The sequence below is a fragment of the Gadus morhua genome, chromosome 1 (assembly GCF_902167405.1).
Source record: "Gadus morhua chromosome 1, gadMor3.0, whole genome shotgun sequence".
Taxonomy (NCBI): domain Eukaryota; kingdom Metazoa; phylum Chordata; class Actinopteri; order Gadiformes; family Gadidae; genus Gadus; species Gadus morhua.
Window position 1 is genome coordinate 2,225,362 of NC_044048.1, and position 4,976 is coordinate 2,230,337.

Consider the following 4,976-nt stretch of genomic DNA (forward strand, 5'->3'; position numbering starts at 1 on the left):
CTAGCGCTTGCTAGTTATTATGATGACCATGAAACCATAGAGAAGAGAGACCATTATTGATTGAGTTACGTCTCCGATGACCGCAGTTTACCTAGGCTTGGTTACTTTGACCGTGACAATTTGTTTCCAGCCTACCAAAACGTAGAACTAGCTGCTATCACAACACTAGCTGTCACTAGACTGGCGTTGGCTGTGTTGTTGTCAAAGAAACGAGCTGTTAGACTGGCGGTGGCTGAGTTGTTGTCAGTGTTTAGTGTAGATTTAAGCAATGGATCACGACAGGCTGTGGTATGTGCTCATTATACCACTGTTAAGGGGCGTTGTCCGGCCCCGACGCGCAGCGGAGGGCCGGCGACCCCCTTCACAGTGGTATAATGAGCACATACCACTGACTGAAGTGATCTATTGCTTTTATACAACGGTTACTATTATGGCAAAACGAAAGTCATAGACACACTACATTTAAAAAAAAAAGTCAAAGTAGCTGTTTTATTAAAGAATACAAAAAAATAGTCCCTCCTGGCTGCCTTCAAAATGCAAGACGGTCGCTATGCAACACACTTTAGCGTCCCTCCGAGAGAAGGCTCGGCTAGAGCGGTTCGCCGGCAATTTATCCTATGGAGCAGTTCACTCGCCGTGTGCCTAAGCTTTCATTAGCCTCTCCATCGCCTAGCTCACTCCCGGAGTAACAACATTTACACCCTCTCCATCAGGGCCGTCGGACTGCGGGGGAAAGGTGGACAGTTGTGGGGGGGCCCAAGGCAGAGGGGGGGCCCATGGCAATTAAAAATAGAAAATTAAAAAAAGTTTTTTATTTCTTTTGAATTATCCACCAGCCCATAGTGTTAGGAGTCGCACACGGCCACGTCCCCCCCCCCCCCCCCCCGTCAACAATTGTTCTCTACCCCCCCCCCCCCGTCAACAATTCAGCGCAGGGGGCTGCAGGGAATTCGGGGGGGGGGCCATCAGTACCTCTTGTATACAGGGCCCAGGATTTGGTGCCACGGCCCTGCTCTCCATCATCCAACATATGTTTTACTTTGTAACTGTTTCTACTTCCAGGCGCGGAGTGATATGCAAACTTTCACAAAATGATCGGGCGTCATAGCAGTTATGTATACGCTCATTATACAACAGTTAGGAACCAATCAGTTCGCTGGATTTAGGCCCTCCTTTGTATAAGTATCTATTTATTGGTTACAAGTAGTTAGCTATTAGCTAAGTAGTCAGCTATTGGCCCCATGGGTTGTAAGCTGTCAACAACATTGTGTCCTGTGAAAAGTGTTTGATAAACTGAATAAACCTTATGCCATTTAATAAACCCAGGCAAGGTAACTCATTGTTTAAATATTAGAACTTGATCAAGTAGGCTACTGTGTGTAGCTTACAGAGCAAGCACTCACCCTGCTAATGTAAGTTGTTTTAGCCAGCTGCATCTAACATCACATTTCTTTCTGTTTCTGTTGCTTTTCTTTAGAGACTTTGGTCGTAATAGCAGTCAACCAGGATGCAGAACAATCCCACACAATCAATGCAGCTGAACCAACCCAAGCCCTTACAAATCATCAAAACGTAAGTTAATAAGTGTATCTGACATTACCTGTTTTACCTAACCATACATTTTGATGCTGTTTAATTTACAATCGTTCCATTCACAGCTCACAGAGTCCCGGGGATGACCTGACATTATCACAGCTATTCTCGGAAACCTTTCATACACCTGCCACATCCAGAAGCAACACGGAGGACATGGTCTCCCTTCAGCGTCAGCTTTTGGAGGAAGTTAAAATGCTGAGGCGTACTCAGGAGCAACTTCTGCAGGTGGAGAGGGAAATGCTGCTCGTCGAGAGGGAGAAGCTTCGCCTTGCCCAAGCCAAGTTTGATTTAAAAAAAAATGAATGTTGAACCTAGAATAAAATTGCAATCACTCAGAGGTTTTCATGTGTTTATTGTGGTTTTTCTTCACATGAATCTCCTCCTTATGAGGTCTTGTCTCACTTGCATGCCAGTGTTACATGGGGCAGGGACTGGGACATCTCCCTCGGGGTCATCATCATCTGGGATGTCAGGGATTGGCAAGCGGTACATAATGCAGATGTTGTGGAGGATAAAAGCACAGGTAATAATTTTACATGCCCTCTCAGGAGTGTGCTGGAGCACTCCACCAGAACGGTCGATACACCTAAACCTTGACTTCACTACCCCAATGCACCTCTCCACAACACTACGTGTTTTTCATTGTGCCTGGCTGTAGCGCTCATCTGGCTCTGTTGCAGGGTGAAGGATGGGTGTCATCAACCATGGTCTTAAGGCATAGCCACTGTCTCCTGTCATAGAGGACATTAGTTAGGGCAATACAGTATGTTTTTGTTTTAACCTAAAGTAGAATTCATGTGTAGTTCTCACCTAACAACCAACCACCGGGCATTTCTCCCTCATTAAATGTAATGCCTGTTCCTGAATTCATAAGAACAAAGGAGTCGTGGGTGCTATCCGGCCACTTCGCAGCAAGGTCTGTCACTCGGAGCGTTGCATCACATATGACCTGTGTGTTTATCGAATGGAATTTTTTCCTGTTTACAAAGGCCTCCTCATCATTTGGTGCCTATGGAATTAAAATGTATGGAATAATTCATACTTAAGGTAACGCTTCAAGCACCACGTGAAATGTTTTTGTATTCAAGCTGATACGTTCATAAACAGCATAAACAGATTTGCAAAAAAATTCAAATAAATAACATTATCTTTGATAGCAATATGTGTCCTATCAACTGCCCCCAGCACATTTGGAAATCCGGCTATTTCAAAAAATTGCTGTTTGGTTCGAATGCATTCTGCGTCTGTTGCTGGAAACTTGATGAACTGCCGTGCTCTTCTACAGAGTGCATTTGTAACTTCTCTGACCACTCGGCTAACGGATGATTGGCTCACACCCAGGGTGCCCCCCACCACCATTTGAAAAGACTCAGAGGCAAAAAATCTCAGGGCAGCCATAATTTGCGTTACAACTGGAAGGGGTGACGATCGCCTTGTTTTCCTTTTCAGGTCATTTGATAGCATATCTGCTAAATAAATTATTGCAGGCCTAGGGAGCCTATATTGTCGAATCAACATGTGATCAGGGAGTATAAGCGGATCCATTCTGTCTCTCAATGGCCTTGGTGGATTTTCCTCCCTAACTGCCACCCAAAGAACTTCCATCTAAAAAAAAAAAGAGTAATATGTTTTCAGTGACTTGGCCAACTGAAATTATCTAATAATCTAAATAAATACAACTGCCTTCTTGATATACTTAAGAGAAAATTGAAGTATAATCAAACATCCTTGATAACTATTACTTCTCAACACTGTCTGGTATTATCAATAGTAACTGACAGAGTTTAGGCCCATTTCATTTAATATTGTCAAAATAGGCTTTTTTGATATAATAAAACTAGTATGACAAGCTTAAATTCACAACATTGTTTAACACATAGTCTTGGGTTAAGCAATATATTAATGAAAATGTCATATAGATATGTTTAAAGAAAGACTTACCTTTTAACGGCAGCTGGTTTAAGACTGGTGAAGGGTTATCTTAAAGTTGTGAAGAAATTTGAGAAGAAATTCAAGAACTTTTTCTTCAAGAATCTCATTTGTTCTTAAATACTTTCTTAGGAAAGAACGTAGGAACTTAGGAAAAAACTTAAGAAGAAAGTTGAGGAAAAAGTTAAGAAAAAACTAAGAAATTCTTCAAGAATATCAAATCTAAAATTTTGTCTTAATGACATAGTTAAGAAAAAAGTGCTACTTAAGAACTTTTTTCTTCTTAAGAATGCTTTGTGAATCCGGCCCCAGGTTCGAGCGTGTGCATGGGTTGAATTGCGTGTGTCTCACGCCGAATGCATGAGACATGAGAGCCCTGTACTTACGTGACACAAACCAGCACCGCAAACGTTCTCTCCCGCTTGAGATAACGTCTTTCTTTATAGGTTCATGGGTCTGATGCGCCGATTTCCCATGCTGATATCTCCGGAGATTCTCGGGCATCTTCGACAATTTGGCTATAGATTGTCTCATGACACGCTAAATAAAAGAATTATAGCCTAATTATATATATAGCCTATATATATATACAGTATAGGCAATATACATAATTAGGCAATATATATATATATAGCATTTGAGGTTTTGGCATAAACATAACTAGGGTGCACTGTACTATTTGCGCACACCCTTTCTGAAGCCTCTCGCTCTCTCTCTCTCTGTCCCTCCCTCTCTCTCTTTCTCTCTCTCTCTCGTACCGTTTTGTGGAGCATGTTAATTGTCTGAGAACACTCCCATTCAGAATGCATTGGTTTACATTTCGTTCTGTGTAGCACGAGAAAAGTCGGACTATCGTGCTCTGGAACACGCTTCAATAGATTAACGTTCGTGCGCATAAGCACGCAATCGCGTGATACCGGGTTGGAATACATTAGTTTTGAGCGAAATCAACAATGTAAGGTGAAAAACACATTGTTGGTTGAAAAGTGATCTAGCGCTCTGAAAAGCATTTTGCAGGCATAAAAACAAGAAATGTTGATATCTGTCAATTTCAATTCAAACGTGTTACTAAGCTTACCAAAGGGTTATTGGGCCATAGTAAACCATTTGGAAGTGGAATACATTCGTTTTGAGCGAAATCAACAATGTAAGGTCAAAAACACGTTTATGGTCGAAAAGTGATTCTAGCTCTCTGAAAAGCATTTTGCAGGCATATAACAACCCAGTCGCCAAGAAAAAACGTTGACGGTGTACGTTTCCATGAACACTGGATACGTAGAATTTCAACGTAAAAAATAGCGTGTTATACCTACAGTATCCACGTGTGCCGCTGTGGAGGCGGGTTTCGGGGTTTGGGTTTCACGGCTTTCGCGGCAAATTGTGGACACGATTGTTTAGGGGGGGGGGGGGGAGACTGTTGTTGACCGGGGAGGGGGGGGGGGGGGGGGGGG

The 4,976-nt window shown here is 42.6% G+C and overlaps 1 long non-coding RNA gene across 1 annotated transcript; it reads left to right on the forward strand.

Moving 5' to 3' along the window:
* Positions 1-1,238: 1,238 nt before the first annotated feature.
* LOC115542619 (uncharacterized) lies at positions 1,239-1,885 on the forward strand. The gene is made up of 3 exons (XR_003976580.1): positions 1,239-1,331; positions 1,478-1,572; positions 1,659-1,885. It is a non-coding gene; the product is annotated as an uncharacterized LOC115542619 (long non-coding RNA).
* Positions 1,886-4,976: the final 3,091 nt, after the last annotated feature.